Source organism: Gasterosteus aculeatus, chromosome 2 (assembly GCF_964276395.1).
Source record: "Gasterosteus aculeatus chromosome 2, fGasAcu3.hap1.1, whole genome shotgun sequence".
Taxonomy (NCBI): domain Eukaryota; kingdom Metazoa; phylum Chordata; class Actinopteri; order Perciformes; family Gasterosteidae; genus Gasterosteus; species Gasterosteus aculeatus.
Genome location: NC_135689.1, coordinates 21965933 through 21975338, shown reverse-complemented (window position 1 = coordinate 21975338; position 9406 = coordinate 21965933). Strand labels below are relative to the sequence as shown.

General features: G+C 44.7%; 40 non-coding genes across 40 annotated transcripts; all 40 read right to left on the bottom strand.

Annotated features, from left to right (window-relative positions):
• Positions 1-81: 81 nt before the first annotated feature.
• LOC144395739 (5S ribosomal RNA) lies at positions 82-200 on the bottom strand. The gene has a single exon (XR_013457879.1). It is a non-coding gene; the product is annotated as a 5S ribosomal RNA (ribosomal RNA).
• Positions 201-316: 116 nt separating this feature from the next.
• LOC144395738 (5S ribosomal RNA) lies at positions 317-435 on the bottom strand. Its single transcript, XR_013457878.1, has one exon. It is a non-coding gene; the product is annotated as a 5S ribosomal RNA (ribosomal RNA).
• Positions 436-551: 116 nt separating this feature from the next.
• LOC144395737 (5S ribosomal RNA) lies at positions 552-670 on the bottom strand. Its single transcript, XR_013457877.1, has one exon. It is a non-coding gene; the product is annotated as a 5S ribosomal RNA (ribosomal RNA).
• Positions 671-787: 117 nt separating this feature from the next.
• LOC144398798 (5S ribosomal RNA) lies at positions 788-906 on the bottom strand. Its single transcript, XR_013460945.1, has one exon. It is a non-coding gene; the product is annotated as a 5S ribosomal RNA (ribosomal RNA).
• Positions 907-1022: 116 nt separating this feature from the next.
• Positions 1023-1141, bottom strand: LOC144395736 (5S ribosomal RNA). The gene has a single exon (XR_013457876.1). It is a non-coding gene; the product is annotated as a 5S ribosomal RNA (ribosomal RNA).
• A 116-nt stretch (positions 1142-1257) lies between these two features.
• Positions 1258-1376, bottom strand: LOC144395735 (5S ribosomal RNA). The gene has a single exon (XR_013457875.1). It is a non-coding gene; the product is annotated as a 5S ribosomal RNA (ribosomal RNA).
• Positions 1377-1493: 117 nt separating this feature from the next.
• On the bottom strand, positions 1494-1612 carry LOC144398797 (5S ribosomal RNA). The gene has a single exon (XR_013460944.1). It is a non-coding gene; the product is annotated as a 5S ribosomal RNA (ribosomal RNA).
• Positions 1613-1728: 116 nt separating this feature from the next.
• LOC144395734 (5S ribosomal RNA) lies at positions 1729-1847 on the bottom strand. The gene has a single exon (XR_013457874.1). It is a non-coding gene; the product is annotated as a 5S ribosomal RNA (ribosomal RNA).
• Positions 1848-1963: 116 nt separating this feature from the next.
• Positions 1964-2082, bottom strand: LOC144401423 (5S ribosomal RNA). Its single transcript, XR_013463358.1, has one exon. It is a non-coding gene; the product is annotated as a 5S ribosomal RNA (ribosomal RNA).
• Positions 2083-2198: 116 nt separating this feature from the next.
• Positions 2199-2317, bottom strand: LOC144395733 (5S ribosomal RNA). Its single transcript, XR_013457873.1, has one exon. It is a non-coding gene; the product is annotated as a 5S ribosomal RNA (ribosomal RNA).
• A 116-nt stretch (positions 2318-2433) lies between these two features.
• LOC144397959 (5S ribosomal RNA) lies at positions 2434-2552 on the bottom strand. Its single transcript, XR_013460106.1, has one exon. It is a non-coding gene; the product is annotated as a 5S ribosomal RNA (ribosomal RNA).
• A 117-nt stretch (positions 2553-2669) lies between these two features.
• LOC144402799 (5S ribosomal RNA) lies at positions 2670-2788 on the bottom strand. The gene has a single exon (XR_013464735.1). It is a non-coding gene; the product is annotated as a 5S ribosomal RNA (ribosomal RNA).
• A 116-nt stretch (positions 2789-2904) lies between these two features.
• Positions 2905-3023, bottom strand: LOC144401422 (5S ribosomal RNA). Its single transcript, XR_013463357.1, has one exon. It is a non-coding gene; the product is annotated as a 5S ribosomal RNA (ribosomal RNA).
• Positions 3024-3139: 116 nt separating this feature from the next.
• On the bottom strand, positions 3140-3258 carry LOC144397958 (5S ribosomal RNA). The gene has a single exon (XR_013460105.1). It is a non-coding gene; the product is annotated as a 5S ribosomal RNA (ribosomal RNA).
• A 117-nt stretch (positions 3259-3375) lies between these two features.
• Positions 3376-3494, bottom strand: LOC144402788 (5S ribosomal RNA). Its single transcript, XR_013464723.1, has one exon. It is a non-coding gene; the product is annotated as a 5S ribosomal RNA (ribosomal RNA).
• A 117-nt stretch (positions 3495-3611) lies between these two features.
• LOC144395732 (5S ribosomal RNA) lies at positions 3612-3730 on the bottom strand. The gene has a single exon (XR_013457872.1). It is a non-coding gene; the product is annotated as a 5S ribosomal RNA (ribosomal RNA).
• A 117-nt stretch (positions 3731-3847) lies between these two features.
• Positions 3848-3966, bottom strand: LOC144401421 (5S ribosomal RNA). The gene has a single exon (XR_013463356.1). It is a non-coding gene; the product is annotated as a 5S ribosomal RNA (ribosomal RNA).
• Positions 3967-4082: 116 nt separating this feature from the next.
• Positions 4083-4201, bottom strand: LOC144395730 (5S ribosomal RNA). Its single transcript, XR_013457870.1, has one exon. It is a non-coding gene; the product is annotated as a 5S ribosomal RNA (ribosomal RNA).
• Positions 4202-4317: 116 nt separating this feature from the next.
• LOC144397957 (5S ribosomal RNA) lies at positions 4318-4436 on the bottom strand. The gene has a single exon (XR_013460104.1). It is a non-coding gene; the product is annotated as a 5S ribosomal RNA (ribosomal RNA).
• Positions 4437-4553: 117 nt separating this feature from the next.
• LOC144402776 (5S ribosomal RNA) lies at positions 4554-4672 on the bottom strand. The gene has a single exon (XR_013464712.1). It is a non-coding gene; the product is annotated as a 5S ribosomal RNA (ribosomal RNA).
• Positions 4673-4788: 116 nt separating this feature from the next.
• On the bottom strand, positions 4789-4907 carry LOC144395729 (5S ribosomal RNA). The gene has a single exon (XR_013457869.1). It is a non-coding gene; the product is annotated as a 5S ribosomal RNA (ribosomal RNA).
• A 116-nt stretch (positions 4908-5023) lies between these two features.
• On the bottom strand, positions 5024-5142 carry LOC144398591 (5S ribosomal RNA). Its single transcript, XR_013460738.1, has one exon. It is a non-coding gene; the product is annotated as a 5S ribosomal RNA (ribosomal RNA).
• A 116-nt stretch (positions 5143-5258) lies between these two features.
• LOC144401420 (5S ribosomal RNA) lies at positions 5259-5377 on the bottom strand. Its single transcript, XR_013463355.1, has one exon. It is a non-coding gene; the product is annotated as a 5S ribosomal RNA (ribosomal RNA).
• A 116-nt stretch (positions 5378-5493) lies between these two features.
• LOC144397955 (5S ribosomal RNA) lies at positions 5494-5612 on the bottom strand. The gene has a single exon (XR_013460102.1). It is a non-coding gene; the product is annotated as a 5S ribosomal RNA (ribosomal RNA).
• Positions 5613-5729: 117 nt separating this feature from the next.
• On the bottom strand, positions 5730-5848 carry LOC144402764 (5S ribosomal RNA). The gene has a single exon (XR_013464700.1). It is a non-coding gene; the product is annotated as a 5S ribosomal RNA (ribosomal RNA).
• A 117-nt stretch (positions 5849-5965) lies between these two features.
• On the bottom strand, positions 5966-6084 carry LOC144395728 (5S ribosomal RNA). Its single transcript, XR_013457868.1, has one exon. It is a non-coding gene; the product is annotated as a 5S ribosomal RNA (ribosomal RNA).
• A 117-nt stretch (positions 6085-6201) lies between these two features.
• LOC144401419 (5S ribosomal RNA) lies at positions 6202-6320 on the bottom strand. The gene has a single exon (XR_013463354.1). It is a non-coding gene; the product is annotated as a 5S ribosomal RNA (ribosomal RNA).
• Positions 6321-6436: 116 nt separating this feature from the next.
• On the bottom strand, positions 6437-6555 carry LOC144395727 (5S ribosomal RNA). Its single transcript, XR_013457867.1, has one exon. It is a non-coding gene; the product is annotated as a 5S ribosomal RNA (ribosomal RNA).
• A 117-nt stretch (positions 6556-6672) lies between these two features.
• On the bottom strand, positions 6673-6791 carry LOC144401418 (5S ribosomal RNA). The gene has a single exon (XR_013463353.1). It is a non-coding gene; the product is annotated as a 5S ribosomal RNA (ribosomal RNA).
• Positions 6792-6907: 116 nt separating this feature from the next.
• Positions 6908-7026, bottom strand: LOC144398590 (5S ribosomal RNA). The gene has a single exon (XR_013460737.1). It is a non-coding gene; the product is annotated as a 5S ribosomal RNA (ribosomal RNA).
• Positions 7027-7142: 116 nt separating this feature from the next.
• LOC144401417 (5S ribosomal RNA) lies at positions 7143-7261 on the bottom strand. The gene has a single exon (XR_013463352.1). It is a non-coding gene; the product is annotated as a 5S ribosomal RNA (ribosomal RNA).
• A 116-nt stretch (positions 7262-7377) lies between these two features.
• Positions 7378-7496, bottom strand: LOC144389634 (5S ribosomal RNA). The gene has a single exon (XR_013453772.1). It is a non-coding gene; the product is annotated as a 5S ribosomal RNA (ribosomal RNA).
• A 116-nt stretch (positions 7497-7612) lies between these two features.
• Positions 7613-7731, bottom strand: LOC144395726 (5S ribosomal RNA). The gene has a single exon (XR_013457866.1). It is a non-coding gene; the product is annotated as a 5S ribosomal RNA (ribosomal RNA).
• Positions 7732-7847: 116 nt separating this feature from the next.
• On the bottom strand, positions 7848-7966 carry LOC144397954 (5S ribosomal RNA). The gene has a single exon (XR_013460101.1). It is a non-coding gene; the product is annotated as a 5S ribosomal RNA (ribosomal RNA).
• A 117-nt stretch (positions 7967-8083) lies between these two features.
• On the bottom strand, positions 8084-8202 carry LOC144402753 (5S ribosomal RNA). The gene has a single exon (XR_013464689.1). It is a non-coding gene; the product is annotated as a 5S ribosomal RNA (ribosomal RNA).
• A 117-nt stretch (positions 8203-8319) lies between these two features.
• Positions 8320-8438, bottom strand: LOC144395725 (5S ribosomal RNA). The gene has a single exon (XR_013457865.1). It is a non-coding gene; the product is annotated as a 5S ribosomal RNA (ribosomal RNA).
• A 116-nt stretch (positions 8439-8554) lies between these two features.
• LOC144395724 (5S ribosomal RNA) lies at positions 8555-8673 on the bottom strand. The gene has a single exon (XR_013457864.1). It is a non-coding gene; the product is annotated as a 5S ribosomal RNA (ribosomal RNA).
• Positions 8674-8790: 117 nt separating this feature from the next.
• Positions 8791-8909, bottom strand: LOC144402742 (5S ribosomal RNA). Its single transcript, XR_013464678.1, has one exon. It is a non-coding gene; the product is annotated as a 5S ribosomal RNA (ribosomal RNA).
• A 116-nt stretch (positions 8910-9025) lies between these two features.
• On the bottom strand, positions 9026-9144 carry LOC144395723 (5S ribosomal RNA). Its single transcript, XR_013457863.1, has one exon. It is a non-coding gene; the product is annotated as a 5S ribosomal RNA (ribosomal RNA).
• Positions 9145-9260: 116 nt separating this feature from the next.
• Positions 9261-9379, bottom strand: LOC144395722 (5S ribosomal RNA). Its single transcript, XR_013457862.1, has one exon. It is a non-coding gene; the product is annotated as a 5S ribosomal RNA (ribosomal RNA).
• Positions 9380-9406: the final 27 nt, after the last annotated feature.

Genomic DNA, 9406 nt, shown 5'->3' with positions numbered 1-9406 from the left:
CAAAGGTTTTGGAGTTTTGATAATGAAAAAGGAGTCACTTTCTAAGGCCTTCTCTGTGTCTTTTACAGATCGAAATGAAAAAGCTTACAGCACCTGGGATTCCCAGGCGGTCTTCCATCCAAGTACTAACCAGGCCCTACTCTGCTTAGCTTCTGAGATCAGACGAGATCAGGCGGAGCCAGAGAGGTATGGCCGTAAGCAACTGTATGTCCTCTTCCTAATCTTTTAAAATGTGTCAAAGGTTTTGTAGTTTTGACAATGAAATGGAGTCACTTTCTAAGGCCTTCTCTGTGTCTTTTACAGATCGAAATGAAAAAGCTTACAGCACCTGGGATTCCCAGGCGGTCTTCCATCCAAGTACTAACCAGGCCCTACTCTGCTTAGCTTCTGAGATCAGACGAGATCAGGCGGAGCCAGAGAGGTATGGCCGTAAGCAACTGTATGTCCTCTTCCTAATCTTTTAAAATGTGTCAAAGGTTTTGTAGTTTTGACAATGAAATGGAGTCACTTTCTAAGGCCTTCTCTGTGTCTTTTACAGATCGAAATGAAAAAGCTTACAGCACCTGGGATTCCCAGGCGGTCTTCCATCCAAGTACTAACCAGGCCCTACTCTGCTTAGCTTCTGAGATCAGACGAGATCAGGCGGAGCCAGAGAGGTATGGCCGTAAGCAACTGTATGTCCTCTTCCTAATCTTTTAAAATGTGTCAAAGGTTTTGGAGTTTTGATAATGAAAAAGGAGTCACTTTCTAATGCCTTCTCGATTTCTTCCAGAGAGAGAAATGAAAAAGCTTACGGCACCTGGGATTCCCAGGCGGTCTTCCATCCAAGTACTAACCAGGCCCTACTCTGCTTAGCTTCTGAGATCAGCCGAGATCAGGCGGAGCCAGAGAGGTATGGCCGTAAGCAACTGTATGTCCTCTTCCTAATCTTTTAAAATGTGTCAAAGGTTTTGTAGTTTTGACAATGAAATGGAGTCACTTTCTAAGGCCTTCTCTGTGTCTTTTACAGATCGAAATGAATAAGCTTACAGCACCTGGGATTCCCAGGCGGTCTTCCATCCAAGTACTAACCAGGCCCTACTCTGCTTAGCTTCTGAGATCAGACGAGATCAGGCGGAGCCAGAGAGGTATGGCCGTAAGCAACTGTATGTCCTCTACCTAATCTTTTAAAATGTGTCAAAGGTTTTGTAGTTTTGACAATGAAATGGAGTCACTTTCTAAGGCCTTCTCTGTGTCTTTTACAGATCGAAATGAAAAAGCTTACAGCACCTGGGATTCCCAGGCGGTCTTCCATCCAAGTACTAACCAGGCCCTACTCTGCTTAGCTTCTGAGATCAGACGAGATCAGGCGGAGCCAGAGAGGTATGGCCGTAAGCAACTGTATGTCCTCTTCCTAATCTTTTAAAATGTGTCAAAGGTTTTGGAGTTTTGATAATGAAAAAGGAGTCACTTTCTAATGCCTTCTCGATTTCTTCCAGAGAGAGAAATGAAAAAGCTTACGGCACCTGGGATTCCCAGGCGGTCTTCCATCCAAGTACTAACCAGGCCCTACTCTGCTTAGCTTCTGAGATCAGCCGAGATCAGGCGGAGCCAGAGAGGTATGGCCGTAAGCAACTGTATGTCCTCTTCCTAATCTTTTAAAATGTGTCAAAGGTTTTGTAGTTTTGACAATGAAATGGAGTCACTTTCTAAGGCCTTCTCTGTGTCTTTTACAGATCGAAATGAATAAGCTTACAGCACCTGGGATTCCCAGGCGGTCTTCCATCCAAGTACTAACCAGGCCCTACTCTGCTTAGCTTCTGAGATCAGACGAGATCAGGCGGAGCCAGAGAGGTATGGCCGTAAGCAACTGTATGTCCTCTACCTAATCTTTTAAAATGTGTCAAAGGTTTTGTAGTTTTGACAATGAAATGGAGTCACTTTCTAAGGCCTTCTCTGTGTCTTTTACAGATAGAAATGAAAAAGCTTACGGCACCTGGGATTCCCAGGCGGTCTTCCATCCAAGTACTAACCAGGCCCTACTCTGCTTAGCTTCTGAGATCAGACGAGATCAGGCGGAGCCAGAGAGGTATGGCCGTAAGCAACTGTATGTCCTCTACCTAATCTTTTAAAATGTGTCAAAGGTTTTGTAGTTTTGACAATTAAATGGAGTCACTTTCTAAGGCCTTCTCTGTGTCTTTTACAGATCGAAATGAAAAAGCTTACAGCACCTGGGATTCCCAGGCGGTCTTCCATCCAAGTACTAACCAGGCCCTACTCTGCTTAGCTTCTGAGATCAGACGAGATCAGGCGGAGCCAGAGAGGTATGGCCGTAAGCAACTGTATGTCCTCTTCCTAATCTTTTAAAATGTGTCAAAGGTTTTGTAGTTTTGACAAAGAAATGGAGTCACTTTCTAAGGCCTTCTCTGTGTCTTTTACAGATCGAAATGAAAAAGCTTACAGCACCTGGGATTCCCAGGCGGTCTTCCATCCAAGTACTAACCAGGCCCTACTCTGCTTAGCTTCTGAGATCAGACGAGATCAGGCAGAGCCAGAGAGGTATGGCCGTAAGCAACTGTATGTCCTCTTCCTAATCTTTTAAAATGTGTCTAAGGTTTTGGAGTTTTGATAATGAAAAAGGAGTCACTTTCTAAGGCCTTCTCGATTTCTTCCAGAGAGAGAAATGAAAAAGCTTACGGCACCTGGGATTCCCAGGCGGTCTTCCATCCAAGTACTAACCAGGCCCTACTCTGCTTAGCTTCTGAGATCTGACGAGATCAGGCGGAGCCAGAGAGGTATGGCCGTAAGCAACTGTATGTCCTCTTCCTAATCTTTTAAAATGTGTCAAAGGTTTTGTAGTTTTGACAATGAAATGGAGTCACTTTCTAAGGCCTTCTCTGTGTCTTTTACAGATAGAAATGAAAAAGCTTACGGCACCTGGGATTCCCAGGCGGTCTTCCATCCAAGTACTAACCAGGCCCTACTCTGCTTAGCTTCTGAGATCAGACGAGATCAGGCGGAGCCAGAGAGGTATGGCCGTAAGCAACTGTATGTCCTCTTCCTAATCTTTTAAAATGTGTCAAAGGTTTTGTAGTTTTGACAAAGAAATGGAGTCACTTTCTAAGGCCTTCTCTGTGTCTTTTACAGATCGAAATGAAAAAGCTTACAGCACCTGGGATTCCCAGGCGGTCTTCCATCCAAGTACTAACCAGGCCCTACTCTGCTTAGCTTCTGAGATCAGACGAGATCAGGCAGAGCCAGAGAGGTATGGCCGTAAGCAACTGTATGTCCTCTTCCTAATCTTTTAAAATGTGTCTAAGGTTTTGGAGTTTTGATAATGAAAAAGGAGTCACTTTCTAATGCCTTCTCGATTTCTTCCAGAGAGAGAAATGAAAAAGCTTACGGCACCTGGGATTCCCAGGCGGTCTTCCATCCAAGTACTAACCAGGCCCTACTCTGCTTAGCTTCTGAGATCTGACGAGATCAGGCGGAGCCAGAGAGGTATGGCCGTAAGCAACTGTATGTCCTCTACCTAATCTTTTAAAATGTGTCAAAGGTTTTGGAGTTTTGATAATGAAAAAGGAGTCACTTTCTAAGGCCTTCTCTGTGTCTTTTACAGATCGAAATGAAAAAGCTTACAGCACCTGGGATTCCCAGGCGGTCTTCCATCCAAGTACTAACCAGGCCCTACTCTGCTTAGCTTCTGAGATCAGACGAGATCAGGCGGAGCCAGAGAGGTATGGCCGTAAGCAACTGTATGTCCTCTTCCTAATCTTTTAAAATGTGTCAAAGGTTTTGGAGTTTTGATAATGAAAAAGGAGTCACTTTCTAATGCCTTCTCGATTTCTTCCAGAGAGAGAAATGAAAAAGCTTACGGCACCTGGGATTCCCAGGCGGTCTTCCATCCAAGTACTAACCAGGCCCTACTCTGCTTAGCTTCTGAGATCAGACGAGATCAGGCGGAGCCAGAGAGGTATGGCCGTAAGCAACTGTATGTCCTCTACCTAATCTTTTAAAATGTGTCAAAGGTTTTGTAGTTTTGACAATTAAATGGAGTCACTTTCTAAGGCCTTCTCTGTGTCTTTTACAGATCGAAATGAAAAAGCTTACAGCACCTGGGATTCCCAGGCGGTCTTCCATCCAAGTACTAACCAGGCCCTACTCTGCTTAGCTTCTGAGATCAGACGAGATCAGGCGGAGCCAGAGAGGTATGGCCGTAAGCAACTGTATGTCCTCTTCCTAATCTTTTAAAATGTGTCAAAGGTTTTGTAGTTTTGACAAAGAAATGGAGTCACTTTCTAAGGCCTTCTCTGTGTCTTTTACAGATCGAAATGAAAAAGCTTACAGCACCTGGGATTCCCAGGCGGTCTTCCATCCAAGTACTAACCAGGCCCTACTCTGCTTAGCTTCTGAGATCAGACGAGATCAGGCAGAGCCAGAGAGGTATGGCCGTAAGCAACTGTATGTCCTCTTCCTAATCTTTTAAAATGTGTCTAAGGTTTTGGAGTTTTGATAATGAAAAAGGAGTCACTTTCTAAGGCCTTCTCGATTTCTTCCAGAGAGAGAAATGAAAAAGCTTACGGCACCTGGGATTCCCAGGCGGTCTTCCATCCAAGTACTAACCAGGCCCTACTCTGCTTAGCTTCTGAGATCTGACGAGATCAGGCGGAGCCAGAGAGGTATGGCCGTAAGCAACTGTATGTCCTCTTCCTAATCTTTTAAAATGTGTCAAAGGTTTTGTAGTTTTGACAATGAAATGGAGTCACTTTCTAAGGCCTTCTCTGTGTCTTTTACAGATCGAAATGAAAAAGCTTACAGCACCTGGGATTCCCAGGCGGTCTTCCATCCAAGTACTAACCAGGCCCTACTCTGCTTAGCTTCTGAGATCAGACGAGATCAGGCGGAGCCAGAGAGGTATGGCCGTAAGCAACTGTATGTCCTCTACCTAATCTTTTAAAATGTGTCAAAGGTTTTGTAGTTTTGACAATGAAATGGAGTCACTTTCTAAGGCCTTCTCTGTGTCTTTTACAGATCGAAATGAAAAAGCGTACAGCACCTGGGATTCCCAGGCGGTCTTCCATCCAAGTACTAACCAGGCCCTACTCTGCTTAGCTTCTGAGATCAGACGAGATCAGGCGGAGCCAGAGAGGTATGGCCGTAAGCAACTGTATGTCCTCTACCTAATCTTTTAAAATGTGTCAAAGGTTTTGTAGTTTTGACAATGAAATGGAGTCACTTTCTAAGGCCTTCTCTGTGTCTTTTACAGATAGAAATGAAAAAGCTTACGGCACCTGGGATTCCCAGGCGGTCTTCCATCCAAGTACTAACCAGGCCCTACTCTGCTTAGCTTCTGAGATCAGACGAGATCAGGCGGAGCCAGAGAGGTATGGCCGTAAGCAACTGTATGTCCTCTTCCTAATCTTTTAAAATGTGTCAAAGGTTTTGTAGTTTTGACAAAGAAATGGAGTCACTTTCTAAGGCCTTCTCTGTGTCTTTTACAGATCGAAATGAAAAAGCTTACAGCACCTGGGATTCCCAGGCGGTCTTCCATCCAAGTACTAACCAGGCCCTACTCTGCTTAGCTTCTGAGATCAGACGAGATCAGGCAGAGCCAGAGAGGTATGGCCGTAAGCAACTGTATGTCCTCTTCCTAATCTTTTAAAATGTGTCTAAGGTTTTGGAGTTTTGATAATGAAAAAGGAGTCACTTTCTAATGCCTTCTCGATTTCTTCCAGAGAGAGAAATGAAAAAGCTTACGGCACCTGGGATTCCCAGGCGGTCTTCCATCCAAGTACTAACCAGGCCCTACTCTGCTTAGCTTCTGAGATCTGACGAGATCAGGCGGAGCCAGAGAGGTATGGCCGTAAGCAACTGTATGTCCTCTACCTAATCTTTTAAAATGTGTCAAAGGTTTTGGAGTTTTGATAATGAAAAAGGAGTCACTTTCTAAGGCCTTCTCTGTGTCTTTTACAGATCGAAATGAAAAAGCTTACAGCACCTGGGATTCCCAGGCGGTCTTCCATCCAAGTACTAACCAGGCCCTACTCTGCTTAGCTTCTGAGATCAGACGAGATCAGGCGGAGCCAGAGAGGTATGGCCGTAAGCAACTGTATGTCCTCTTCCTAATCTTTTAAAATGTGTCAAAGGTTTTGGAGTTTTGATAATGAAAAAGGAGTCACTTTCTAATGCCTTCTCGATTTCTTCCAGAGAGAGAAATGAAAAAGCTTACGGCACCTGGGATTCCCAGGCGGTCTTCCATCCAAGTACTAACCAGGCCCTACTCTGCTTAGCTTCTGAGATCAGACGAGATCAGGCGGAGCCAGAGAGGTATGGCCGTAAGCAACTGTATGTCCTCTTCCTAATCTTTTAAAATGTGTCAAAGGTTTTGTAGTTTTGACAATGAAATGGAGTCACTTTCTAAGGCCTTCTCTGTGTCTTTTACAGATCGAAATGAAAAAGCTTACAGCACCTGGGATTCCCAGGCGGTCTTCCATCCAAGTACTAACCAGGCCCTACTCTGCTTAGCTTCTGAGATCAGACGAGATCAGGCGGAGCCAGAGAGGTATGGCCGTAAGCAACTGTATGTCCTCTTCCTAATCTTTTAAAATGTGTCAAAGGTTTTGGAGTTTTGATAATGAAAAAGGAGTCACTTTCTAATGCCTTCTCGATTTCTTCCAGAGAGAGAAATGAAAAAGCTTACGGCACCTGGGATTCCCAGGCGGTCTTCCATCCAAGTACTAACCAGGCCCTACTCTGCTTAGCTTCTGAGATCAGACGAGATCAGGCGGAGCCAGAGAGGTATGGCCGTAAGCAACTGTATGTCCTCTACCTAATCTTTTAAAATGTGTCAAAGGTTTTGTAGTTTTGACAATGAAATGGAGTCACTTTCTAAGGCCTTCTCTGTGTCTTTTACAGATCGAAATGAAAAAGCGTACAGCACCTGGGATTCCCAGGCGGTCTTCCATCCAAGTACTAACCAGGCCCTACTCTGCTTAGCTTCTGAGATCAGACGAGATCAGGCGGAGCCAGAGAGGTATGGCCGTAAGCAACTGTATGTCCTCTACCTAATCTTTTAAAATGTGTCAAAGGTTTTGTAGTTTTGACAATGAAATGGAGTCACTTTCTAAGGCCTTCTCTGTGTCTTTTACAGATAGAAATGAAAAAGCTTACGGCACCTGGGATTCCCAGGCGGTCTTCCATCCAAGTACTAACCAGGCCCTACTCTGCTTAGCTTCTGAGATCAGACGAGATCAGGCGGAGCCAGAGAGGTATGGCCGTAAGCAACTGTATGTCCTCTACCTAATCTTTTAAAATGTGTCAAAGGTTTTGTAGTTTTGACAATTAAATGGAGTCACTTTCTAAGGCCTTCTCTGTGTCTTTTACAGATCGAAATGAAAAAGCTTACAGCACCTGGGATTCCCAGGCGGTCTTCCATCCAAGTACTAACCAGGCCCTACTCTGCTTAGCTTCTGAGATCTGACGAGATCAGGCGGAGCCAGAGAGGTATGGCCGTAAGCAACTGTATGTCCTCTACCTAATCTTTTAAAATGTGTCAAAGGTTTTGGAGTTTTGACAATGAAATGGAGTCACTTTCTAAGTTCTTCTCTGTGTCTTTTACAGATCGAAATAAAAAAGCTTACAGCACCTGGGATTCCCAGGCGGTCTTCCATCCAAGTACTAACCAGGCCCTACTCTGCTTAGCTTCTGAGATCAGACGAGATCAGGCGGAGCCAGAGAGGTATGGCCGTAAGCAACTGTATGTCCTCTTCCTAATCTTTTAAAATGTGTCAAAGGTTTTGTAGTTTTGACAAAGAAATGGAGTCACTTTCTAAGGCCTTCTCTGTGTCTTTTACAGATCGAAATGAAAAAGCTTACAGCACCTGGGATTCCCAGGCGGTCTTCCATCCAAGTACTAACCAGGCCCTACTCTGCTTAGCTTCTGAGATCAGACGAGATCAGGCAGAGCCAGAGAGGTATGGCCGTAAGCAACTGTATGTCCTCTTCCTAATCTTTTAAAATGTGTCTAAGGTTTTGGAGTTTTGATAATGAAAAAGGAGTCACTTTCTAATGCCTTCTCGATTTCTTCCAGAGAGAGAAATGAAAAAGCTTACGGCACCTGGGATTCCCAGGCGGTCTTCCATCCAAGTACTAACCAGGCCCTACTCTGCTTAGCTTCTGAGATCTGACGAGATCAGGCGGAGCCAGAGAGGTATGGCCGTAAGCAACTGTATGTCCTCTACCTAATCTTTTAAAATGTGTCAAAGGTTTTGGAGTTTTGATAATGAAAAAGGAGTCACTTTCTAAGGCCTTCTCTGTGTCTTTTACAGATCGAAATGAAAAAGCTTACAGCACCTGGGATTCCCAGGCGGTCTTCCATCCAAGTACTAACCAGGCCCTACTCTGCTTAGCTTCTGAGATCAGACGAGATCAGGCGGAGCCAGAGAGGTATGGCCGTAAGCAACTGTATGTCCTCTTCCTAATCTTTTAAAATGTGTCAAAGGTTTTGTAGTTTTGACAATGAAATGGAGTCACTTTCTAAGGCCTTCTCTGTGTCTTTTACAGATCGAAATGAAAAAGCTTACAGCACCTGGGATTCCCAGGCGGTCTTCCATCCAAGTACTAACCAGGCCCTACTCTGCTTAGCTTCTGAGATCAGACGAGATCAGGCGGAGCCAGAGAGGTATGGCCGTAAGCAACTGTATGTCCTCTTCCTAATCTTTTAAAATGTGTCAAAGGTTTTGGAGTTTTGATAATGAAAAAGGAGTCACTTTCTAATGCCTTCTCGATTTCTTCCAGAGAGAGAAATGAAAAAGCTTACGGCACCTGGGATTCCCAGGCGGTCTTCCATCCAAGTACTAACCAGGCCCTACTCTGCTTAGCTTCTGAGATCTGACGAGATCAGGCGGAGCCAGAGAGGTATGGCCGTAAGCAACTGTATGTCCTCTACCTAATCTTTTAAAATGTGTCAAAGGTTTTGGAGTTTTGACAATGAAATGGAGTCACTTTCTAAGTTCTTCTCTGTGTCTTTTACAGATCGAAATAAAAAAGCTTACAGCACCTGGGATTCCCAGGCGGTCTTCCATCCAAGTACTAACCAGGCCCTACTCTGCTTAGCTTCTGAGATCAGACGAGATCAGGCGGAGCCAGAGAGGTATGGCCGTAAGCAACTGTATGTCCTCTTCCTAATCTTTTAAAATGTGTCAAAGGTTCTGGAGTTTTGACAATGAAATGGAGTCACTTTCTAAGTTCTTCTCTGTGTCTTTTACAGATCGAAATAAAAAAGCTTACAGCACCTGGGATTCCCAGGCGGTCTTCCATCCAAGTACTAACCAGGCCCTACTCTGCTTAGCTTCTGAGATCAGACGAGATCAGGCGGAGCCAGAGAGGTATGGCCGTAAGCAACTGTATGTCCTCTTCCTAATCTTTT